Consider the following 27,304-nt stretch of genomic DNA (forward strand, 5'->3'; position numbering starts at 1 on the left):
GCATAAGCAAAGACTGGCTTCTAATGCTACTAAAACTTCACAACATGACCGGTTTTAAAACAGGTATATGTCAGCAAATACACGATGTTACCAAATGCTTCTCTCACAATCCTGACCCAAATGCACACAGACTCACAGTGTGATTTTAGACAAGCAACACTATCCTAGGAGTTTACCAAAACTCATTCACTACTCTGGAAGAGTTAATGGTACCTCACACAATCTACATATTTATGTACAGCACATCAGTGTCAAAGCATGACTCATTTATTCAACACATAAGCAAAGACTGGATTCTAATCCTACTAAAACTTCACAACATGACAGGTTTTAAAACAGTTATCTGTCAGCAAATACATGATGTTACCAAATGCTTCTCTCACAGTGATCCCAAATACACACTAACTCACAGTGTGATTCTAGACAAGCACCACTATCCCCATGAGTTTACCAAAACGCATTCACTACAGTGCAAGTGGTAAGGGAACTGCACACAATCTACATATTTCACAACTGCAATTTACTGTCAATGCCTGACTCATTTAATGAAAGCATAAGCCATAACTGTCTTCTAATGCTACTAAAACTTGACAACATGACATGTTTTACAACACTTATCTGTCAGCAAATACACAATGTTACCAAACACTTCTCTCACAGTGGTTCCCAAATGCACACAGACTCACAGTGTGATTCTAGACAAACAACACTATCCCTAGGAGTTTACCAAAACTCATTCACTACAGTGGAAGTGGTAAAGGAACTGCACACAATCTACATATTTCTCGACTACACTTTAATGTCAATGCCTGACTAATTTAATCAACGCATAAGTAAAGACTGGCTTCTAATGCTACTAAAGCTACTAAAACTTGACAACATGACAGGTTTTAAAACAGTTATCTATCAGCAAATACACGATGTTACCAAATGCTTCTCTCACAATCCTTACCCAAATAAAAACAGACTCACAGTGTGATTTTAGACAATCAACACTATCCTAGGATTTTACCAAAACTCCTTCACTACTGTGGAAGGGGTAAGGGGACTGCACACAATCTACATATTTAAGTACAGCACATCAGTGTCAAAGCATGACTCATTTAATCAACAAATAAGCAAAGACTGGATTCTAATGCTACTAAAACTTCACAACATGACAGATTTTAAAACAGTTATATGTCAGCAAATACATGATGTTACCAAATGATTCTCTCACACTGATCCTAAATACACACTAACTCACAGTGTGATTCTAGACAAGCACCACTATCCCTATGAGTTTACCAAAACTAATTCAATACAGTGCAAGTGGTAAGGGAACTGCACACAATCTACATATTTCACGACTGCAATTTACTGTCAATGCCTGACTCATTTAATGAAAGCATAAGCCATAACTGTCTTCTAATGCTACTAAAACTTGACAACCTGACTGGTTTTAAAACAGTTATCTGTCAGCAAATATACGATGTTACCAAATGCTTCTCTCACAGTGGTTCCCAAATGCACACAGACTCACTGTGTGATTCTAGACAAACAACACTATCCCTTGCACTATATCAAAACACATTTCTTCATCTAGAAGTAGTACTACATTTTAGTATAGAAACATAACATAACTCATTTCACAAATTCATAAACAATGACTGGTTTCTAATTCTACCAAAATATAAAAACTGCACAGTTATCTGTCTACAAACACATGAAAAACACAAATGCCAATCACAGAATGGTTTCTACATGCACACACATTGTAGAGACAAAAAGTACTCCCTACACTTTAGCAGGAAAAATACACTAGTCTGATTAAAATCAAAACAGTCTACATACATCCCCTCACAATTAAATAACTCATCTTTCAAGTTCTTTTGTAGATTAAGGAGTATATCAATCACTCACCATATTTTCTTTTACATAATCTCTGCACTGTGCAAAGAATGAAAAAGTTTCCCTTTCATTTTACACACATATACATGTAAACATCAAATCACAATCCTTCGCACATAAACTCAAAGGCAAACACACATTTCAATTGGTTAAACATTTCAACCTTTTCCAACTGAAATACATTTCAACCCTTCCCCCAATCTGCCTTCTGCCTGTTACCATAGAAACAGGTCATGGAACACTGCACTGAGCTCACAGGTCACAAGTTCAGCACACAATGTTCCTACACAAGACAGGAAGTGTGCTTGACTTTTCAACATATCAGCTTATCATATATTATGTTCCTTACAATCTGTTTTTGTTAACCAATAACAATCATACCTTTAAAAAACAAAAATATACACCCTACCTTTCAGTGTAGAAAGTTGTTATACAACCAATGATTTCTTGTCGTTTTTCAAAAAACGTTGCAGTGGATCCGCGCAACCACCGTGAGAGAATCCGTGCATCCAACGCAATAGGATGCACGCCCCGTGCGCGCATTTCTCCTCTTTTTTTAAAAAAAAAGGGGGGCCACAGGGGGTCCTTCTGGGAACCCCTAAGCAGATCTAGAGGGTCAGTGTATTTCCACTATGCCCCCTTTATATCTTTTACACACTTTTTCCCCTTCCATCTTCAGCCTCGCTTCTACCGAGGCAGAAAATGGCCGCCAACAGTTCCTGGTTTCGAATGTAGAGAGACGCTCGACAGCCAATTAGCATTCAGCATGCGATCGGGAGGGTGCGCGCTCCGTTCGGGGAGGGTGCGCTTATGGTGCGGGTACGGTCCGCGGATCTTCCGCGGCCATAGATATCACTAACTTTTTTACCCTAATTTTCTCAGGAACTACTGAACAGATTCACACCAAATATGCAAAAGGCACGAGTCCGAACTGAGGAATACCTCTTTGCCAAATTTGGTGTCATTCCGTTCAGCGGTTCGGGCTGTAGCTGCGACAACAGATCCTATGGGAAATTGCATGAGGAAAACACGTTTTTGGACCCCCTTTTTTATCGGCCCCCGCTTCACGGATCACCAGCGGAGCTGGCCAAAAGTTTGGAGAATTTTGCGAAGATTCGTCAATCGGCGCCAAAGATATTCCCAATAGAATGTTGCGGATTTCCTATGGAAAATAGGTCCTAACTATAACTATCTACTGGCGACCGCCTGTAGATATTATATATGTGTAACCAAGTCACAAGAAAACAGTTAATAAAAGGTTACAAAAAAAGAAAAGGGGGCAGTGTAGAAACACCCTGACCCCCTAGGCCTGTTCAGGGGGTCCCAGAAGGACCCCTAGGGCCAAACAAAGATTTCTTTTTTTAATAAATTCAGCTGAATTCACGCTGGGTTGAAAATATTTAAAAAAGCAAAGCGCAGGCTCCCGCACTTTGTTTAATTAGGCCCCCGGATGGGCCAGGTCCTGGGGGGGAATGTTTAATTGTGGTGCAGGGACCCATGGGGGCCCCCGCTGCCCCGGGGACAGCCACCTCCCTGGGGCTTAGTTTATTATGTGCAGGGGGCATGCGCCCCCCCTGCCCCAGGGACCGCCACCTCCCCGGGGCTTCAAATAAAAGAACAATAAGTTTGGGGGGAATCCTGCCCCCTACACTGCCCGGGGGATCACCACCTCCCCAGGGCTCACTGAATTTCAGGGTGGGGTGCCTTGCGGGCACCCCCAAGCCCGGGGGACCGCCACCTCCTCAGGGCTTAAATAATTTAAATTAGCGTGGGGGGCTCCTACCTCTCCCCACACTGCCCCAGGGACCACCACCTCCCTGGGGAACACATTATTTAAATGTGGTGGTCTGTTGAAGACCCCTGGGCCTCAGGGATCACCACCTTCCCATGGCCGTAAACAAGTTGGGAGGGGGCCGCAAGGCCACCCTCTTCGAGCCCTTGATGGCCCTGGGACCGCCACCACAGGGCCAACTCCTGCAATGTCCCGAGGTGCTCACCCCAAGGACATTGCCGTCTGCTTTGGCAGGGCTTGAGGATGGTTCCTGCCCTGCCATAGCAAACACTGCATTGCCTCTTGGAAGCGGGAGTAGGAAACCTGCTCTCGCTTCCAAGAAGCAAAGCAGAATTGCTTTTGGGCAAGGGGAGCTGCATGTCAGTGGCTCCACTTGCCCAAAAGCAATGTCGGCTCCCGCAGGAGGCGGAGAGCTGTCTGGGAATGTGGGGGCATTCTGGCTCCCCCCACAGTCCTCAACTTGAGGGCTGGCCCCAGGGGATGGGGTCCCTGGGACCAGAAGTGGCCAGGGGAGGGGAGCCATGCCGTTCCCCTCCAGAGAAAAAAATATATTTTTTAAATACAAAAACAAGGCCAGTCCCCAGGGGATGGGGTCCTTGAGGTCAATAATGGTCCAGGGAAGGGGGGCCATGCAGCCCCTTCCTTTTTTTTTAAATAAAAAATGCACAGGTCCCGTGGGATGGGGTCCCCAGTGGCCAAATAATAATAAAAGAAGGGGGTCACACTGCCCCCCTTCTAAAAATAATGTAAAAAAACTAAACGCCGGCAACTCTTTGGAGGTCCTGCCCCCTCCCTGCAACACTGTGCAATCGTGCCTCTTGGCGCATTCTGAATTAGGGATTAAGACCCCTTCAATCCTAAGGGCCCTTAGTGGCCAACTAGACCACCAGGTACCTCAATAATCCCCACACAGTGGGATTGCTGAGAGGTGGTCTGAGTCCAAGCCCCTTTTTTACCACTCTGCAAACGTGCCTCTTGGCATACTACTGGTGGGGTGATCAGGTCCTCTTGAGTCCTGAGGACCTCAGAACACAAGTAGACTTCATCTCCTGAGTAGCAGTGTGCCAGGAGGTGTGTTTGCAGAGTGGTGTAAAAAGGTGGCATGGCCTCAGACCAATCTCAGCAATCCAGCTGTGTGGAGCTCACCGGAGGTACCTGGTGGGCTATTTGGCCCCCAGGGACCCTGAGGAGCCAAGGGGACTTGATTCCACAACCAGGAGTGTGACAGGAAGTGCATTTGCAGACTGGTGTAAAAAGGGGGCATGGCCTGTGTCCACCTTTGAGCATTCCCACTGTCTGGGGCATTCTGGAGATATCAGGTAGGCTAGTTGGCCCCTAATGAACCCCACCAGCAAAGTGAACTTTAATCTCCATCCAAGAGCGTGCCAGGGAGTGCGTTTGCAGAGTGGTGGGGAAGTGGGCGTGGCCTGCTATGAGACCTTAGCAATGCTGCTGTGTGGGACTTACTGGAGGTAACAGGAGGGGTCGTTTGCCCCCAAGGTTGTCCTTGGGGGCCAACTATCCCTCCAGTTACCTCCACTAAGTCCCACACAATGGGATTGCTAAGAGGTCTTCGGAGGCCAGACACCCCTTTCTCCACCACTCTGGAAACGTGCCTCCTGATACACTACTGGTTGGGGGATGAAGTCCAATTTAATCCTGAGGGTCTTTGGGGGCCAATAAACCCTCCTGGTACCCCCTGTAAGTCCCACGCAGCAGAATTCCTGAGCGCTGGTTGGAGGCCCAGCCGCCTTTCTCCACCACTCTGCAAACGTGAATACCAGTTAAAGAAGCATTTGTAATTCAATAGGTCTCACATTTGCAAGAGTTAGAGTTATTGGTGTTGTAAATGTAAATGTTTTTACTAATGTTTTTTGATGTAGAGTGGATGTACATTGTGTGTAGTGGTATTATGTGGTATATTGTGCAGTGAATATGTGTGGATAGAAAGTATGTGGTATTTAGTGTATAGAAATTATGTAGAGTGGGATTATGTGTTATGGAGAGTAATTATGTGGTATGGTAGTCTGTGTTGTGGAGTGGTAACCTCAGGTTTAGTCTTTCTTGTTTCCATAGAAGCTCAACTATGAACTCTATGAGACAAAATAAAGAAAGAATCACTGAGGAGCACGTCTGGACCTAGTCAGATGTATGAGCAGGGTCACTGGATTTATGCGACTGTTCGGCTGTTCGGCTGTACCAATTTTCACATTATTAAACATTTTCCGCATTCGCCAAATATTCCATCATCTGTTGCCTAATCTGCAGATTTGAACAAAAAAAGCCTTGTTTCTAGCTCAAACTGCTCAAATGCAGCGTCCCGTGTTATAGCGTGGTCGAAGGCCCTTTGAAAAGCTGGAATGGTCATGTGATACTAATAGCAAAATGTGGGTGTAAATTGGTACTAATGAGCACACAACTCTTCTTTCTGTGCCTCTCTTGCCTCTTTCTGCATTTCTCTTGCTTCTTTCTGCACCTTTCTTCCTCTCTCTGCTTCTAACTGTCTTCTTTCTGCACTTCACTTGCCCCTTTCTGCACCTCACTTGCCTCTTTCAGCACCTCTGTTGCCTCTTTCCGCACCTCACTTGCCTCTTTCTGCACCTCTCTTGCTTCTTTCTACACCTCTCTTCTGATGCTCTCGTGCCTCTTCGTGCATTTCTCTTGTATGTTTCTACACTTCCTTTGCCTCTTTCTGTACCTCTCTTGAGTCTTTCTGCACTTCTCTTGCCTCTTTATGCACTTCTTGAGTCTTTTTTCTGTACGGCTCTTAATTCTTTCTGCAACTGAAGTGCCTCCTTGTGCATTTCTCTTGCCTGTTTCTGCACTTCCTTTGCCTCTTTCTATATCTCACTTACCTCTTTCTGAACCTCACTCTCTTCTTTCTGTACGTCTCTTGCCTCTTTTTGCTCCTCATTTGCTTCTTTCTGCATCTCTCTTGCCTCTTTCTGCACCACTATTGCCTCTGCCTGCAACTGTGTTGCTTCTTTCTGTACTTCTCTTGCCTTTTTCTGCACCTGTTTTGTCTCTTTCAGCATCTCTGTTGCTTCTTTCTGTACTTATCTGGCTTCTTTCTGCACCTCCTTTGCTTCTTTCTGTAGTTTTCTTGCCTCCTTCTGCACCCCTAAATCGTCTTTCTGCACCTCTGTTGGTTCTTTCTGCACCGCTCTTGCTCATTTTTGCATCCCTCTTACCTCTTTCTGTTTCCCTCTTCCCTCTATCTGCACCTCTCTTGCCTCTGTCTGCACACCTGTTCCCTCTTTCTGCACCCCTTTTGCCTGTTTCTGAAACTCTCTTGCCTCTTTCTGCAGTTCTTATGCCTCCTTCTGCACCCTTCTTCCTTTTTCTGCACATCGCTTGTCTCTTTCTGTACCTCTATTGCCCTCATTCTGCACCCTGCTTACCTCTTTGTACAAGTCTTTTAATCTTCTTTCTGCACTTCTCTCTCCTCTTTCTGCACCCCTCTTGCCTTTTTGTGCACCTCTGTTGCTTTGTTCTGCACTTCTATTGCTTCTTTCTGACCTTCTCTTGCTTCATTCTGCATCCCTGTTGTCTCTTTAAACATCCCTGATGTCTCTTTCTGCACTCATTTACCCTCTTTCTGCAACTCTCTTGCTTCTTACTGCACTTCTCTTGCTCATTTCTGCACCTCTGTTCTTCTTTCTGGACCTGTCTTCCCTTTTTTGCATTTCTCTTGCCTCTTTCTGCTGTTCTCTTGATATTCTATGCACCTCTCTTGCTTCTTTCTGCAACTCACTTGCCTCTTTCTGCACTTCTCTTGCTTCTTTTCACACCTCTGTTGATTCTTTCAGCAATTGTCTTGCCTCTTTCTGCACTTCTCTTGCTTGTTTCTGCACCTCTCTTGCATCTTTCTGCACCTCTGTTGCCTCTTTCTACACCACACTTGCTTCTTTCTGCACCCCTCTTGCCTCTTTCTGCACCCCTCTTTTTTCTTTCTGCACCTTTCCTGCCTGTTTCTGTACCTCTCTTGCCTCTGTCTGTTCCTCTGTTGCTTTTTTCTGCACTTCTCTTGCCCTTTCTGCACCCTTTGCACCTCTTTCAGCACCTCTGTTGCTTCATTCTGTACTTCTCTTCCTTCTTTCTGCACCCCTGCTGCCTCTTTCTGTACCTCTCTTGCCTCTTTGTGGACCTCCCCTACCTTTTTCTGTACCCCTCTTGCCCCTTTTTGCACCTCTGTTGGTTCTTTCTGCACTGCACATGCTTCTTTCTACACCTCCATTGCTTCTTTCAGCATTTTACTTGCCTCTTTCTGCACTCATCTTCCTTCTTTCTGCACCCCTCCTGCCTTTTTCTGTACCTCTCTTGCCTCTTTGTGCACCCCTCCTAATTCTTCCTGTGCCCCTCTTGCCTCTTTTTGCACCTCTGTTGCTTCTTTCTGCACTGCTCTTGCTTCTTTCTGCACCTCACTTGCCTCTTTCTACACATCTCTTGCTTCTTTCCACTCCTTTGTTCCTTCTTTCAGCAATTCGTTTGCCTCTTTCTGCACTTTTATTGCCTATTTCTGCACCTCTCTTGTGTCTTTCTGCACCTCTGTTGCTTCTTTCTGCACCCCTCTCCCCTCTTTCTGCAACTCTCTTGCCTCTTTATGCATCCATGTTCCCTCTGTCTGCACCTTTCCTACCTGTTTCTGCACCTTTCTTTCCTCTTTCTGTACCTCTGTTGCTTCTTGCTTCTTTCTGCACCCTTCGTGCCTCTTTCAGCACCTCTGTTGCTCCTTTCTGCACTTCTTTTCCTTTTTTCTGCTTTTCACTTGCATCTTTCTGCACCTCTCTTGCCTCTTTCGGCACCTCTGTTGCTTCTTTCTGCACTTCTTTTGACTCTTTCTGCACCTCTGACTTAGAGGTAGTTTTAATCCCCCTACCCTATATTGTAGTAGGACTGTACAGGGGAGGTCATGCAAATTACAGGGGTACACCAACCCATAGTATACCCTAGTGTATGTAGGTATTTTCACTGTATTCTAAGTGTCTTTCAGGATAGCACTTACTCCAGGCCTGGTTTGTCAGTGTCAGTTACCACCAGTACCAGTTAGAAAAAATGTGGGGGCACATGATGACTTTGCAACAAGGCTTCTTTCCACACCTCTGTTGGTTCTTTCTGCTTATCGCTTGCTTCTTTCTGCACATTTCTTCATCTTTCTGGACTTCTGTTGCCTATTTATGCATTTCTCTTGCTTCTTTCTGCACTTTTCTTCTTCTGTCTGCACATGTCCTAACCTCTGTAGGGATAGTTTGATATTAGCATTTAAAAAACCTTTAAATTTCACTGAAAAAAACATAGGTTAAAGAGGCGTTATAGTTAGGAATTGGCATTTAAAAAACTTAAAAATTGACTGAAAAAACCATAGGCACCAGGGACGTTATAGTTAGAAATTAGCATTTAAAAGACCTGTGAAGATACTGAAAAAAGCATAGGTTTTAGGGACGTTATAGTGAGAAAGAAATTTTCATTTAAAAAACCATATATATATGTATATATATATATATATATATATATATTAACTGAAAAAACCATAGGTTTCACACATGTTATAGTTAGCGGAAATTTTACTGATAAAAAACCAATGAAATTCCCCCGTTATAGTTAGTGCAGGCAACTATAACTCACGCGACCGCAATCCTCTGCTGATGCTAATACTGTATTTAGACACTTATTTGCCCATGTCTTCTTCCATACATTTTTAGCTATACATATATTACAAATATTTTTTTTTCATAAAGACACATATGTCATCAGCAGAAGATTGCGGTCGCGTGAGTTATAGTTGCCTGCACTAACTATAACGGGGGAATTTCATTGGTTTTTTATCAGTAAAATTTCCGCTAACTATAACATGTGTGAAACCTATGGTTTTTTCAGTGAATTTGCAAGGTTTTTTAAATGCTAATTCCTAACTATAACGTGTGTGAAACCTATGGTTTTTTCAGTGAATTTGTACGGTTTTTTAAATGCTAAGTTACTTTACGCCATTCGTGGCGTGCGCGCCCACTTAACGCAGTTCGTTCCGTGCGCGCACGGTGCGCTTCGCGCACCGTGCGCGCACAGTGAGCACGCGGTGCGCTTCGCGCACCGCGTGAACACTTTGCGCAGTTAGTGCCGTGCACGCACGGTGGGCACGCGGTGCGATGAAAAAGCAAGAAAGCACGTCAACAAATCTGTTTCTGCTTTCCACCGTGACTATGGTATGGGTGCCATTTACCACAACAACTTGCGTTATGACATGCAAGACATTTTTGAGGAGATGGTGTGCACTTCAATGATGAAGGGAACAGAGTCTTCCTCTTGAACCTTAGACTCTGCATCGGTACTTACTTGTAGGTACCACTAAAAAATCATTTCATAAACACAACGGCTCTTTTTAGAGCCCCCTAATATCTAAACACTTAAATCTGATTTTCATTTTTTTTTTCTACCGTACGCTTACCGTAAGCTTACCGTACGCGTACCCCGTGATTTTTTTTAAAATCAATAAATGTTTTCTTTGTACTTTACAGTCCTTCTTTGACCCCCTCACAAATGTAAGGGGGTCTGTAACTCTCCTCATTGCCCCCTTTCCTTGTTTTCACTCTTTTTTTTCAGAGTGAAATACACAAAATGGCGGCCGCCGCTTCCTGGTTTCGGCCGATTCGAATGTTTACTAAGATCTAAGAGCCAATCAGAATTGCGCTCGCGCACGCCACCGTACGCTTACCGTAAGCGTACGGTAAGCGTACCGTAAGCGGGCTCAGATATATATATTGATTTAAAGGCTATTTTCTCAGAATCTACTGAACAGATTGACACCAAACCTACAAAAGGCACTTCCTTGACCTAGGGACTACCTCTCTGCCAAATTTTGAGTAATTCTGTTCAGCCGTTCGGGATGTAGCTCGTTCTAAAGGTCCTATGGAAAAATGCATGGGAAAAACGCGTTTTGGGACCCCCCTTTTATCTCAGCCCCCGCTTGACGGATCCCCCCGAGACTTTCAGGGTAGGAGCGGAGCGTAGCGCCCCACCTATTTTGAGAAATTCGCGAGGATTCGTCGACCTGCGCCAAAGTTATTCAAAATAGAATGTTGAGGTTTTCCTATGGAAACGTGGTCCTAACTATAACTACCTACTGGCGACCGCCAGTAGGTAATATATATATATATATATATATATATATATATATATATATATATATATATATATATATGTATATATATATGAAACAACCAAACACGCCTTGTCGTGTAAAAATGGAAAGCACTCCAAAAGATTCCAAAAGATTCAAAGCATCGATGCTTTATTTTGCGAGCCCCCCCCCCCCCCTTGTCCCAAAACGCTGACAGACGCGTTTCGCCGACTGGCTATCTCAATGTCAGCTTTCCTTTTGCTCCGTGGGAACATTTAAACTTTTTTCACGTGTCACAAAGTTTATAACAGACATAAAAGACGGACTTAGGCAACATTGTTCAAAAATACATGGCGGCCATCTTAAAGTGACTGATTTGCAAATAGTGTTCCTAATGTTGGAAATCAAGTGCAATACTGCAAAATTTAAAACATAAACAATAGTACCACATATTCATTAGGTACCAGTTTCAGGAGGTAAGAAAAGAAAGAAATTAATAATAAACACATTTCTAACATTTTCATAAATGAATGTATATACAATATGTACATCCTATTTATACAGAGTCCCTATATATCTGTATTAATACTAAAATGATGCGAAGAATCTCAAAAATATAATGTGGATGAATATTCAATTCATTTATGCTCGTATCATTTTATATATCACCCCCTGATTTGGTTTATTATGCCCTGAATGGGCATTAAAACAGCTATTGAGAGAGATTTTATTACATTCATGATGACATTCTTTTAAGTGCCCAAACTTTCTACATTACAACAAACAAATGATGGACGGAATGCTGACAATGCAGACATTCTCCCCCAGTCAAGAGATCTGGGTTAAATCCATCGTTCTTTTGCCCACTACACCACCCCAGTTTAGACATGGCCATATGCAAATCAGTCTTGACCCTGTGCCTCATGGGAACAGTCCAGCCCGAACTGCCAAGCCATGTCTTCCCTGGACCGGAATCAAGCATCCTAGGACTGGTTTCTGGCTATCAGCCGTCATCAGCCAGGATAGCTTGACTCCAGTGGCGTAGTGAGCACGGGTCCCACGTCTGGGAATACCCATCCCACTTAGGGCGAAAAGCGTTACAACAAACAAATGATGGACGGAATGCTGACAATGCAGACATTCTCCCCCAGTCAAGAGATCTGGGTTAAATCCATCATTCTTTTGCCCACTACACCACCCCAGTTTAGACATGGCCATATGCAAATCAGTCTTGACCCTGTGCCTCATGGGAACAGTCCAGCCCGAACTGCCAAGCCATGTCTTCGCTGGACCGGAATCAAGCATCCTAGGACCGGTTTTTGGCTATCAGCCGTCATCAGTCAGGATAGCTTGACTCCAGTGGCGTAGTGAGCACGGGTCTCACGTCTGGGAATACCCATCCCACTCAGGGCGAAAAGCGTTACAACAAACAAATGATGGATGGAATGCTGACAATGCAGACATTCTCCCCCAGTCAAGAGATCTGAGTTAAATCCACCGTTCTTTTGCCCACTACACCATCCCAGTTTAGACATGGCCATATGCAAATCAGTCTTGACCCTGTGCCTGGGCAATAGAACGATGGATTTAACCCAGATCTCTTGACTGGGGGAGAATGTCTGCATTGTCAGCATTCCGTCCATCATTTGTTTGTTGTAACGCTTTTCGCCCTAAGTGGGATGGGTATTCCCAGACGTGGGACCCGTGCTCACTACGCCACTGGAGTCAAGCTATCCGGGCTGATGACGGCTGATAGCCAGAAACCGGTCCTAGGATGCTTGATTCTGGTCCAAGGAAGACATGGCTTGGCAGTTCGGGCTGGACTGTTCCCATGAGGCACAGGGTCAAGACTGATTTGCATATGGCCATGTCTGAACTGGGGTGGCGTGGTGGGCAAAAGAACGATGGATTTAACCCAGATCTCTTGACTGGGGGAGAATGTCTGCATTGTCAGCATTCCGTCCATCATTTGTTTATTGTAACGCTTTTCGCCCTAAGTGGGATGGGTATTCCCAGACGTGGGACCCGTGCTCACTACGCCACTGGAGTCAAGCTATCCTGGCTGATGATGGCTGATAGCCAGAAACCGGTCCTAAGATGCTTGATTCTGGTCCAGGGAAGACATGGCTTGGCAGTTCGGGCTGGACTGTTCCCATGAGGCACAGGTTCAAGACTGATTTGCATATGGCCATGTCTGAACTGGAATGGCGTGGTGGGCAAAAGAACAATGGATTTAACCCAGATATCTTGACTGGGGGAGAATGTCTGCATTGTCAGCATTCCGTCCATCATTTGTTTGTTGTAACGCTTTTTGCCCTAAGTGGGATGGGTATTCCCAGACGTGGGACCCGTGCTCACTACGCCACTGGAGTCAAGCTATCCTGGATGATGACGGCTGATAGCCAGAAACCGGTCCTAGGATGCTTGATTCCGGTCCAGGGAAGACATGGCTTGGCAGTTCGGGATCGACTGTTCTCATGAGGCACATGGTCAAGACTGATTTGGATATGGCCATGTCTGAACTGGGGTGGCGTGGTGGGCAAAAGAACAATGGATTTAACCCAGATCTCTTGACTGGGGGAGAATGTCTGCATTGTCAGCATTCCGTCCATCATTTGTTTGTTGTAACGCTTTTCGCCCTAAGTGGGATGGGTATTCCCAGACTTGGGACCCTTGCTCACTACGCCACTGGAGTCAAGCTATCCTGGCTGATGACGGCTGATAGCCAGAAACCGGTTCTAGGATGCTTGATTCCGGTCCAAGGAAGACATGGCTTGGCAGTTCGGGCTGGACTGTTCCCATGAGGCACAGGGTCAAGACTGATTTGCATATGGCCATGTCTGAACTGGGGTGGCGTGGTGGGCAAAAGAACGATGGATTTAAACCAGATCTCTTGACTGGGGGAGAATGTCTGCATTGTCAGCATTCCGTCCATCATTTGTTTGTTGTAACGCTTTTCGCCCTAAGTGGGATGGGTATTCCCAGACGTGGGACCCGTGCTCACTACACCACTGGAGTCAAGCTATCCTGGCTGATGACGGCTGATAGCCAGAAACCGGTCCTAGGATGCTTGATTCTGGTCCAGGGAAGACATGGCTTGGCAGTTCGGGCTGGACTGTTCCCATGAGGCACAGGGTCAAGACTGATTTGCATATGGCCATGTCTGAACTGGGGTGGCGTGGTGGGCAAAAGAACAATGGATTTAACCCAGATATCTTGACTGGGGGAGAATGTCTGCATTGTCAGCATTCCGTCCATCATTTGTTTGTTGTAACGCTTTTCGCCCTAAGTGGGATGGGTATTCCCAGACGTGGGACCCGTGCTCACTACGCCACTGGAGTCAAGCTATCCTGGCTGATGACGGCTGATAGCCAGAAACCGGTCCTAGGATGCTTGATTCTGGTCCAAGGAAGACATGGCTTGGCAGTTCGGGCTGGACTGTTCCCATGAGGCACAGGGTCAAGACTGATTTGCATATGGCCATGTCTGAACTGGGGTGGCGTGGTGGGCAAAAGAACGATGGATTTAACCCAGATCTCTTGACTGGGGGAGAATGTCTGCATTGTCAGCATTCCGTCCATCATTTGTTTATTGTAACGCTTTTCGCCCTAAGTGGGATGGGTATTCCCAGACGTGGGACCCATGCTCACTACGCCACTGGAGTCAAGCTCTCCTGGCTGATGATGGCTGATAGCCAGAAACCGGTCCTAGGATGCTTGATTCTGGTCCAGGGAAGACATGGCTTGGCAGTTTGGGCTGGACTGTTCCCATGAGGCACAGGTTCAAGACTGATTTGCATATGGCCATGTCTGAACTGGGGTGGCGTGGTGGGCAAAAGAACAATGGATTTAACCCAGATATCTTGACTGGGGGAGAATGTCTGCATTGTCAGCATTCCGTCCATCATTTGTTTGTTGTAACGCTTTTCGTCCTAAGTGGGATGGGTATTCCCAGACGTGGGACCCGTGCTCACTACGCCACTGGAGTCAAGCTATCCTGGATGATGACGGCTGATAGCCAGAAACCGGTCCTAGGATGCTTGATTCCGGTCCAAGGAAGACATGGCTTGGCAGTTCGGGCTGGACTGTTCCCATGAGGCACAGGGTCAAGACTGATTTGCATATGGCCATGTCTGAACTGGGGTGGCGTGGTGGGCAAAAGAACGATGGATTTAACCCAGATCTCTTGACTGGGGGAGAATGTCTGCATTGTCAGCATTCCGTCCATCATTTGTTTGTTGTAACGCTTTTTGCCCTAAGTGGGATGGGTATTCCCAGACGTGGGACCCGTGCTCACTACGCCACTGGAGTCAAGCTATCCTGGATGATGACGGCTGATAGCCAGAAACCGGTCCTAGGATGCTTGATTCCGGTCCAGGGAAGACATGGCTTGGCAGTTCGGGATCGACTGTTCTCATGAGGCACATGGTCAAGACTAATTTGGATATGGCCATGTCTGAACTGGGGTGGCGTGGTGGGCAAAAGAACAATGGATTTAACCCAGATCTCTTGACTGGGGGAGAATGTCTGCATTGTCAGCATTCCGTCCATCATTTGTTTGTTGTAACGCTTTTCGCCCTAAGTGGGATGGGTATTCCCAGACTTGGGACCCTTGCTCACTACGCCACTGGAGTCAAGCTATCCTGGCTGATGACGGCTGATAGCCAGAAACCGGTTCTAGGATGCTTGATTCCGGTCCAAGGAAGACATGGCTTGGCAGTTCGGGCTGGACTGTTCCCATGAGGCACAGGGTCAAGACTGATTTGCATATGGCCATGTCTGAACTGGGGTGGCGTGGTGGGCAAAAGAACGATGGATTTAACCCAGATCTCTTGACTGGGGGAGAATGTCTGCATTGTCAGCATTCCGTCCATCATTTGTTTGTTGTAACGCTTTTCGCCCTAAGTGGGATGGGTATTCCCAGACGTGGGACCCGTGCTCACTACACCACTGGAGTCAAGCTATGCTGGCTGATGACGGCTGATAGCCAGAAACCGGTCCTAGGATGCTTGATTCTGGTCCAGGGAAGACATGGCTTGGCAGTTCGGGCTGGACTGTTCCCATGAGGCACAGGGTCAAGACTGATTTGCATATGGCCATGTCTGAACTGGGGTGGCGTGGTGGGCAAAAGAACAATGGATTTAACCCAGATATCTTGACTGGGGGAGAATGTCTGCATTGTCAGCATTCCGTCCATCATTTGTTTGTTGTAACGCTTTTCGCCCTAAGTGGGATGGGTATTCCCAGACGTGGGACCCGTGCTCACTACGCCACTGGAGTCAAGCTATCCTGGCTGATGACGGCTGATAGCCAGAAACCGGTCCTAGGATGCTTGATTCTGGTCCAAGGAAGACATGGCTTGGCAGTTCGGGCTGGACTGTTCCCATGAGGCACAGGGTCAAGACTGATTTGCATATGGCCATGTCTGAACTGGGGTGGCGTGGTGGGCAAAAGAACGATGGATTTAACCCAGATCTCTTGACTGGGGGAGAATGTCTGCATTGTCAGCATTCCGTCCATCATTTGTTTATTGTAACGCTTTTCGCCCTAAGTGGGATGGGTATTCCCAGACGTGGGACCCATGCTCACTACGCCACTGGAGTCAAGCTCTCCTGGCTGATGATGGCTGATAGCCAGAAACCGGTCCTAGGATGCTTGATTCTGGTCCAGGGAAGACATGGCTTGGCAGTTTGGGCTGGACTGTTCCCATGAGGCACAGGTTCAAGACTGATTTGCATATGGCCATGTCTGAACTGGGGTGGCGTGGTGGGCAAAATAACAATGGATTTAACCCAGATATCTTGACTGGGGGAGAATGTCTGCATTGTCAGCATTCCGTCCATCATTTGTTTGTTGTAACGCTTTTCGTCCTAAGTGGGATGGGTATTCCCAGACGTGGGACCCGTGCTCACTACGCCACTGGAGTCAAGCTATCCTGGATGATGACGGCTGATAGCCAGAAACCGGTCCTAGGATGCTTGATTCCGGTCCAAGGAAGACATGGCTTGGCAGTTCGGGCTGGACTGTTCCCATGAGGCACAGGGTCAAGACTGATTTGCATATGGCCATGTCTGAACTGGGGTGGCGTGGTGGGCAAAAGAACGATGGATTTAACCCAGATCTCTTGACTGGGGGAGAATGTCTGCATTGTCAGCATTCCGTCCATCATTTGTTTGTTGTAACGCTTTTCGCCCTAAGTGGGATGGGTATTCCCAGACGTGGGACCCGTGCTCACTACACCACTGGAGTCAAGCTATCCTGGCTGATGACGGCTGATAGCCAGAAACCGGTCCTAGGATGCTTGATTCTGGTCCAGGGAAGACATGGCTTGGCAGTTCGGGCTGGACTGTTCCCATGAGGCACAGGTTCAAGACTGATTTGCATATGGCCATGTCTGAACTGGGGTGGCGTGGTGGGCAAAAGAACAATGGATTTAACCCAGATATCTTGACTGGGGGAGAATGTCTGCATTGTCAGCATTCCGTCCATCATTTGTTTGTTGTAACGCTTTTCGTCCTAAGTGGGATGGGTATTCCCAGACGTGGGACCCGTGCTCACTACGCCACTGGAGTCAAGCTATCCTGGATGATGACGGCTGATAGCCAGAAACCGGTCCTAGGATGCTTGATTCCGGTCCAAGGAAGACATGGCTTGGCAGTTCGGGCTGGACTGTTCCCATGAGGCACAGGGTCAAGACTGATTTGCATATGGCCATGTCTGAACTGGGGTGGCGTGGTGGGCAAAAGAACGATGGATTTAACCCAGATCTCTTGACTGGGGGAGAATGTCTGCATTGTCAGCATTCCGTCCATCATTTGTTTGTTGTAACGCTTTTCGCCCTAAGTGGGATGGGTATTCCCAGACGTGGGACCCGTGCTCACTACACCACTGGAGTCAAGCTATCCTGGCTGATGACGGCTGATAGCCAGAAACCGGTCCTAGGATGCTTGATTCTGGTCCAGGGAAGACATGGCTTGGCAGTTCGGGCTGGACTGTTCCCATGAGGCACAGGTTCAAGACTGATTTGCATATGGCCATGTCTGAACTGGGGTGGCGTGGTGGGCAAAAGAACAATGGATTTAACCCAGATAACTTGACTGGGGGAGAATGTCTGCATTGTCAGCATTCCGTCCATCATTTGTTTGTTGTAACGTTTTTTGCCCTAAGTGGGATGGGTATTCCCAGACGTGGGACCCGTGCTCACTACGCCACTGGAGTCAAGCTATCCTGGATGATGACGGCTGATAGCCAGAAACCGGTCCTAGGATGCTTGATTCCGGTCCAGGGAAGACATGGCTTGGCAGTTCGGGATCGACTGTTCCCATGAGGCACAGGGTCAAGACTGATTTGGATATGGCCATGTCTGAACTGGGGTGGCGTGGTGGGCAAAACAACAATGGATTTAACCCAGATCTCTTGACTGGGGGAGAATGTCTGCATTGTCAGCATTCCGTCCATCATTTGTTTGTTGTAACGCTTTTCGCCCTAAGTGGGATGGGTATTCCCAGACTTGGGACCCGTGCTCACTACGCCACTGGAGTCAAGCTATCCTGGCTGATGACGGCTGATAGCCAAAACCCGGTCCTAGGATGCTTGATTCCGGTCCAGGGAAGACATGGCTTGGCAGTTCAGGCTGGACTGTTCCCATGAGGCACAGGGTCAAGACTGATTTGCATATGGCCATGTCTGAACTGGGGTGGCGTGGTGGGCAAAAGAACGATGGATTTAACCCAGATCTCTTGACTGGGGGAGAATGTCTGCATTGTCAGCATTCCGTCCATCATTTGTTTGTTGTAACGCTTTTCGCCCTAAGTGGGATGGGTATTCCCAGACGTGGGACCCGTGCTCACTACGCCACTGGAGTCAAGCTATCCTGGCTGATGATGGCTGATAGCCAGAAACCGGTTCTAGGATGCTTGATTCCAGTCCAGGGAAGACATGGCTTGGCAGTTCGGGCTGGACTGTTCCCATGAGGCACAGGGTCAAGACTGATTTGCATATGGCCATTTCTGAACTGGGGTGGTGTGGTGGGCAAAAGAACGATGGATTTAACCCAGATCTCTTGACTGGGGGAGAATGTCTGCATTGTCAGCATTCCGTCCATCATTTGTTTGTTGTAACGCTTTTCGCCCTAAGTGGGATGGGTATTCCCAGACGTGGGACCCGTGCTCACTACGCCACTGGAGTCAAGCTATCCTGGCTGATGACGGCTGATAGCCAGAAACCGGTCCTAGGATGCTTAATTCCGGTCCAGGAAAGACATGGCTTGGCAGTTCGGGCTGGACTGTTCCCATGAGGCACAGGGTCAAGACTGATTTGCAGATGGCCATGTCTGAACTGGGGTGGCGTAGTGGCCAAAAGAACGATGGATTTAACCCAGATCTCTTGACTGGGGGAGAATGTCTGCATTGTCAGCATTCTGTCCATCATTTGTTTGTTGTAACGCTTTTCGCCCTAAGTGGTATGGGTATTCCCAGACGTGGGACCCGTGCTCACTACGCCACTGGAGTCAAGCTATCCTGGCTGATGACGGCTGATAGTGAGAAACCGGTCCTAGGATGCTTGATTCCGGTCCAGGGAAGCCATGGCTTGGCAGTTCGGGCTGGACTGTTCCCATGAGGCACAGGGTCAAGACTGATTTGCATATGGCCATGTCTGAACTGGGGTGGCGTGGTGGGCAAAAGAACGATGGATTTAACCCAGATCTCTTGACTGGGGGAGAATGTCTGCATTGTCAGCATTCCGTCCATCATTTGTTTGTTGTCAAACTTTCTACATATCATCATAGATGGACCCATAACTCCTCATCATTGTTCAACCCTGCTAGGGCCTTTGTCTGGAGATCAATAATATAAGTAGATTCCAGAATACGAAGTTGGCGTACCCTATCCCCTCCTCTCTCAGGTTTAGCCACTTGATCTATGAAAAAAAAAAAATATATATATATATTCACTTAAAAAACCATAGGTTTCACACATGTTATAGTTAGCTGGACATTTCACTCGTAAAAAAACAATGAAATTCCCCCGTTATAGTTAGTGCAGGCAACTATAACTCACGCGACCGCAATCCTCTGCTGATGACGTCAGATATTACATCACTGATGACATATGTGTCTTTATGAAAAATAAATATTTGTAATATATGTATAGCTAAAGATTAATGGAAGAAGACATGGGTAAATAAGTGTCTAAATACAGTGATGTAATATCTGACGTCATCAGCTGAGGATTGTGGTCGCGTGAGTTATAGTTGCCTGCACTAACTATAACGGGGGAATTTCATTGGTTTTTTACGAGTGAAATGTCCAGTCTAACTATAACATGTGTGAAACCTATGGTTTTTTAAGTGAATTTGCAAGGTTTTTGAAATGCTAACTCGTAACTATAACGTGTGTGAAACCTATGGTTTTTTCAGTGAATATATAAACATATAAATATAATCTGCATATCTATATAAATATAAATTCATGCAAACATATACATATATGCATACATATGCATGGTATGTACATGAAAGTTTGAAAAACTCTAATACAAGCAAAGCTAAAAAGCCACCTAATTACAAACAGAATTGCTTTAACTTAAACGAGGGCGAGACCTATTGCATTTTCAATGCTTGTTTACTTTGATTCCATCAAGAAGGCATTCAGATGTGTCCCACATTTTCCATAAATTCTGAATGGTAGCACTCTAGTTGCTCATTAGATCACTGTAGTAAAGCTACTGCTCACCAGGGAAGTCTGCTGCTGGTATTGAAAGTGCATGTTTCAGTCTGCATGTCAGAAAATTTTTAATGAAATAGAAGAGGATTTGATAAGTCACTCAAAATGTGCCCTAATTTTTCTTTTTCCTCACTAATCATAATTTCTATGGGAAAATGAACCTCCTCATTGTGTTCCTTTTAAATTAAACTACTCACTCTCTACTACTCACTCGCTACTACTTTCTACTACTCACTATCTACTACTCACTTTCTACTACTCTACTACTCTCTACTACTCACTCTCTACTACTCACTCTCTACTACTCTCTACTACTCTACTACTCACTCTCTACTACTCTCTACTACTCACTCTCTACTACTCTACTACTCTCTACTACTCTCTCTACTACTCACTCTCTACTACTCACCCTCTACTACTCTCAACTACTCTCTCTCTACTACACACTCTCTACTACTTGCTCTCTACTACTCACTCTACTACTCACTCTACTACTCACTCTCTACTACTCCCTACTACTCCCTACTACTCACTCTACTACTCACTCTCTACTACTCTCTACTACTCACTCTCTACTTCTTCACTAATCTCTACTTATCACTCTCTACTACTCACTCTGTACTACTCTCTACTACTCTCTCTACTACTCTCTACTACTCACTCTCTCTACTACTCTCTCTCTACTACTCACTCTCTACTACTCACTCTCTACTACTCACTCTCTACTACTCTCTCTCTACTACTCTCTAGTACTCTCTACTACTCACTCTCTACTACTCTCTACTACTCACTCTCTACTACTCTCTACTACTCACTCTCTACTACTCACCCTCTACTACTCTCTACTACTCTCTCTCTACTACACACTCTCTACTACTTCCTCTCTACTACTCACTCTACTACTCACTCTACTACTCACTCCCTACTACTCCCTACTACTCACTCTACTACTCACTCTCTACTACTCTCTACTACTCACTCTCTACTTCTCCACTACTCTCTACTAATCACTCTCTACTACTCACTCTGTACTACTCTCTACTACTCTTCAGAAGGACCACGATCCACCACCACCAGCAAAAGGTTGCACGCCGCAGCTGGAACAAGATCACAGCCGACCGGCTCGCAACCTCCCTGAGCAAGAACCCACCCACCAGCGCAATACACCCCAGCCAAGCGGCCACCAACCTCATGAAGTGGATCAGTGACTGCGCAGACGACCTCGCCCCTCTGAGGACCCCGCCTAGCAGACCCGGCAGCAAGAAAGCCCCATGGTTCACCGACGAACTCAAGAGCTCCAAGAAGAACTGCCGAGCCCTCGAGAGAGACTGGCGCAGAGACCCAACACCTGACAACATGACGGCCCTGAAGCTCGCCACCCGAAAACACCGCCAACTGATCCACGCCACCAAGAAGACAGCATTCAAGGAACGACTGGACAACAACGCACACAACAGCAAGGAACTCTTCAACATCGTTAAAGAGCTCTCCAACCCCAACGCCGGAAACAACAACATCACCCCTTCGCAAGACCTCTGTAACTCCCTCGCCTCCTACTTCCACAACAAGATCGCGGACATACACAACAGCTTCAGCACTCTACAGTCGCACGCCATGTCCGAACCACCGCCCCCCACCACCACCCTCCGCGCCTGGACCCCGATCAGCTCCGAAGACACCGTCCGCACGATGTCCGCACGATGAACACCATCCACTCCGGGTCTCCGACCGACCCCTGCCCCCACCATGTCTTCAACAAGGCCGACGCTGTCATCGCACCCCACCTGCGAGACATCATCAACACCTCCTTCGACACCGCTACCTTCCCGGAGAGCTGGAAGCACGCCGAACTCAGCGCTCTACTAAAGAAGCCATCAGCCGACCCCACCGACCTCAAGAACTACCGCCCTATCTCGCTGCTCCCGTTTCCAGCAAAAGTCATTGATAAGACAGTCAACAAGCAGCTGTCCGCCTTCCTCGAGACGAATGGATCCCTCGACCTCTCGCAGTCTGGCTTCCGAGCCAACCACAGCACCGAGACCGCCCTGATCGCAGCCACCGATGACATCCGAACCCTGCTCGACAACGGAGAAACAGCGGCCCTCATCCTCCTAGACCTCTCCGCAGCCTTCGACACGGTCTGCCACCGTACCCTAGTGCAGCGCCTCAACAACGTCAGAATCCAGGAGAAGGCACTGGAGTGGATCATCCCCTTCCTCACCGGAAGGACACAGAGAGTCCGCCTCCCACCGTTCAGATCAGAAGCCACCGAAGTCATCTGCGGCGTTCCTCAAGGCTCCTCGCTTAGCCCAACCCTCTTCAACGTCTACATGAGCCCCCTCGCAGCCATCGCACGCCAGCACAACCTCAACATCATCTCTTACGCCGATGACACCCAGCTGATCCTCTCCCTCACCAACGACCCCGACACCGCCAGAGCCAACCTACACGAAGGGATGAAAGAGGTAGCCGAATGGATGAAGAACAGCCGCCTGAAACTAAACTCGGACAAGACGGAAGTCCTCATCCTGGGTTCCTCACCCTCCGCCTGGGACGACTCCTGGTGGCCCCCCGCCCTAGGCAACGCACCCAAACCAACAGACCATGCTCGCAACCTGGGCTTCATCCTGGACGCCTCCCTCTCCATGACCAGACAATTCAACGTCGTCTCCTCGGCGTGCTTCAACATCCTGCGCATGCTACGTAAGATCTTCCGGTGGATCCCCACCGAGACCAGGAAAACGGTCACCCAGGCCCTCGTCACCAGCCGTCTGGGCTACAGCAACTCCCTCTACGCCGGAACCACCGCCAAACTCCAGAAGAGACTCCAGCGGATCCAGAACGCCTCTGCACGTCTCATCCTGGACATCCCCCGCCGCAACCTCATCTCCGGACACCTGAGAGACCTGCACTGGCTCCCGGTCAACAAGAGAATCACCTTCCGTCTCCTCACCCACGCACACAAAGCCCTACACAACCAAGGCCCAGGATACCTCAACAGCCGCCTCAACTTCTACGCTCCCAAACGCCAGCTTCGATCGACCAGCCACGCCCTCGCCGCCGTCCCCCGCATCCGAAGAGCCACCACAGGAGGAAGGTCCTTCTCCTACCTCGCCACCAAGACCTGGAACTCCCTCTCGACCCACCTCCGCCTTACCCAGGACCACCTCGCCTTCAGGAAGCAGCTCAAGACTTGGCTGTTCGAGCAGTAGCGGACCCCCTCCCCTAGCGCCTTGAGACCCTCCGGGTGAGTAGTGCGCTATATAAATGCTTTGATTGATTGATTGATTGATTGATTGATTGAGAAAGCAAGATCTTCTCACTTGCTGCCCTCCTCCCTCAATTTATGTGGTTTACGCTCTCCTGCTGTTGAATAAATGCACACATTAACCCAGGGATCCTCTGATTTCCCTGTTAATTAATCAATTAATTCTGCTCAGATCTGATTAGTAACCCTTTCCCCCACGTTGAATCAATTATTCAATACACAAACATAATTGCCTGTGTCAGAGGTGTCTAAGTATTATCTTATTTAACTCCAAGGACAAAAATTACCCTTGGGCAATGGAACTTCTCTCATTCATTCTGACAAAACACATAACCACAGTAGAGCCTGTACGCTATGTACATGCGTGTGTGAGAAGGGGGTCATGTGCATGCTGGACACATACAAATATGTGCTTACAAGTGTGTGCATGCGAGGCACAGACTCATGCACACAAGTGAACTCCTACACAAACACAAAAAAGTATACACACAAAACACGTGTGCACATAAGCATACGCATGCACGCTCGCATTCACTCATACTCACCAACACAATTATGCGGACAAAGCAACTCACACACCAAGGGAAACAATATATGATGTACTGAACAAATTAGATTACTTTTGGGAACATTTCATACTACATATAACCTCTAACATGCTTGGGGGTTTGATTGATTATGACATCTAAACATAATACACCGCAAATTTGCTTTGCTATGCTCCCAGACACCTGCAGCTGAATCTATTAGACTTTCATAGGTACGGATGAACTCAGACTAAATCTTAGTCTGGGCATAAATAGGAGGTTCACATTTGTGACTCTTGACTTGTTACAGTGTTTGTCTATTGCTGGCAATGGGAGTCTTGTCAAGGAGGGCAAGAGTTTGTCCAAATGGAGTGCCTAGTACGATCAAATGCGGAGAGCAGCACTCGGCCCTGGGTGCCCAGACCCTACACTGAAATAGCCAATTGTAGAGGAGGTGTAAGTAACACTCAAGTAGAACTGCTAACAACCTTGTAGGAGAGTAGGATCTGCATCACATGTTAACCCCACTTTTTGCTGGTGTTTCACTGTTGTTAGACATTAGTCTGGCTGTGGCCCCGCTAATCAGGACCCCAGCCTAGCTGCTTCCTCTCTAAAATGGTTTCCATGTACATTAGGTACATCTCTAATTGGATTCTGGAGTGCCTTATAAATAACTACTATTTCATACTATGTACCCAGGGCATAGGCACCACAGAGGCCTACCAGGGGCTGCAGCATGTATTATGTCACCCCTGGGAAGCACTCCAAAATGACATTACAGGTCTGCTATTGCAACCTGGGTAAGGTGGTGCATGCACCCCTTACTATGGTATAGGCTACCTATAGCACTACCATTGCACACACATATAATACCTATAAGTCACACCTATGGCAGGCCTTAACAATCCTGAAGGCAGAGTGCTTGGTTTTTATGTGAGAGGGTGCCCCTGCATGAGCAGAGCCCCTCTGCAGTGTTTGGAGTACCTTCTCTGATGCTGTGTGTGGTGCAGCCTGACCATATACTCTTAAGTGCATTATAACCTCGCGGTACATGCTAACTTTGGACTGGCTGCACGGAAACATGTTGTGTTTGGTGTCAAACACTTTGGAATACTACCCCCCACCAGTCCTGGCAGTGGGGGTAGCATTCCACCCTTCTAGAGGGAGAGACATGTTCACACTGGTCTGCCCAGTAAAGACTTTCTAAAGCCCTGGCATCACAAAACGGATGCCTCTGCCACAGACACGGGTCTGGCCTCCTGCTGCTGGGCGAAACTCTGGTAGGGGAGGCCTGGACAAAAGGTTTCCTGTCACAGGCAGGTGTAACCACCTATCCAGACAGGCAGATGTGTTTTGGGGCTGGGCGGGAGCACTCTCTGGTGCTTTGAAGTCCTGCACTGGGGGCACATTGGGTGCCCCTGTGCGTAGTCCAGTTCAAACCAGTTGCAGGGACTACCTGCCCCTGCTCTGGCATGAAACTGGACAAAGGAAATGGGTGTAACCATCCCTCTTTCCAAACCCTCCCATAGGTGGGTCCTGAGAGTATGTCCAACCTATAAACTTAGTATAAGTATGGGAACCCAGTCCTTGAGACTTTAGATTACCCTGGATGCAACATATATCCTGGACCTTCATCTTCCTATTTCGACTAGAAGACTGAAGAAATCTCCCTTGGGGTCAAGGAGTGACTCCCCTGCTTGGCAGGCACCAAAGAAGCAACTGTCCGGTCTGCAACTCTGAAGCTCCCGCTGGACGCCAAAGTCTTTGCATCACCAAGGGGGGATTTCCAGACCTCCCTGAGGCTACCCTGAGTCCATAGAAAAGCTGAGGCCTGTGGCTATCATGGGTGACGTGGAACTGTGACCCCTGGACACCGTGAACGTTTGCCAGTACATCAACTTCCTGGTCTTTCTCGAAGTTGTGCTTTGGGCTCTTAGTAACCCCAGCCTTGAGCACCAACTGCACTGAAGATCTCTGGCCTCCACTCCATGAGTGACCCGTGGGCCAGTTTCCAGTGAGACCTTTGCGATTGCTAGCCTGTTGGCTAGTGGGCCTCCAAGAAGGCAACTTCTTTTGTGCTTGGGTTCCTTGGTTGCTCCAGACATGCCCTGACTTACCTTCACTGGGTGAGTCCCCCAGACCTTGCTGGTCTGCACCGACGTCTTTCTTTCATTTCCACTGGATTTGCTGTTGTCAAGGATTGTTGGGTCTTTTCTGGTCGCCGACACTGCAGCACTTGACAGACTTTGTAGGGCAGCTCAAATTCAGCTCCTGATCATTATTGACAAATCCAAGATCTAGTGGCTGAAGAGTGAAGACACCCGTCAACTCACCTGAAGCACCTGACATCTGTGGGCATTGGACTATCGTGCCCCTGGTCACTTGCAGGTGACCCAGACTCTGTCCCCTCTGCTTTCAGGTTCCTTCCATCTCGGATCCAGGCTTGGATCTCTTCGGACACTTCTCCTTTTCACGGCAGCAGCACTTCTTTGTCAGCTTCCATTGAAAACGACTCTGCGACCCGACACCAATTGACACCTACGCACCCGGCTTCCCTGGGTGAGGAAACTCAAGTACTCCAGTGCTCCCATGGTTGTTGGCCCTAGACACCTCTAAGTCCAAAAGGGTTTGCTTGTAGTCGTCCTCTAAGTGTCCTTAACTTGTAATTTTCCAACCGCGACTTTCCCCATAGAAGTTAACGGCGATTCGTGTCTGTGTTCCAAAACTGAACACGTCCCCTGTGGGTCCCCTACATCACTATCTTGGGTGGTTCCTTGGGGCCCAAGCACTTCTAAAGGCTCTAGGCCTTGTGTCTAGTTCAGTCATGGTTCTTTTACCACTTTATTGGTATATGGTTTGGTACGCCCCTGGGGCCCAAACTTGTATTTGTGCTTTTACTGTTGAATACTGACTTGTAACTTAAGTACTTTGAGCTCTAGCCTCATAAAGAGACTAGGAGGGTGCGTTTAGTAATAAATGCATATATTTTA

General features: G+C 47.4%; 1 protein-coding gene across 1 annotated transcript in view; it reads right to left on the minus strand.

Moving 5' to 3' along the window:
• The window catches only part of LOC146829849 (indolethylamine N-methyltransferase-like), a 182,753-nt gene that overhangs the window by 9,055 nt on the left and 146,394 nt on the right, over nt 1-27,304 (minus strand). The window lies entirely within an intron of this gene.

The sequence above is a fragment of the Triturus cristatus genome, chromosome 5_2 (assembly GCF_964204655.1).
Source record: "Triturus cristatus chromosome 5_2, aTriCri1.1, whole genome shotgun sequence".
In the NCBI taxonomy this organism is placed as follows: Eukaryota; Metazoa; Chordata; class Amphibia; order Caudata; family Salamandridae; genus Triturus; species Triturus cristatus.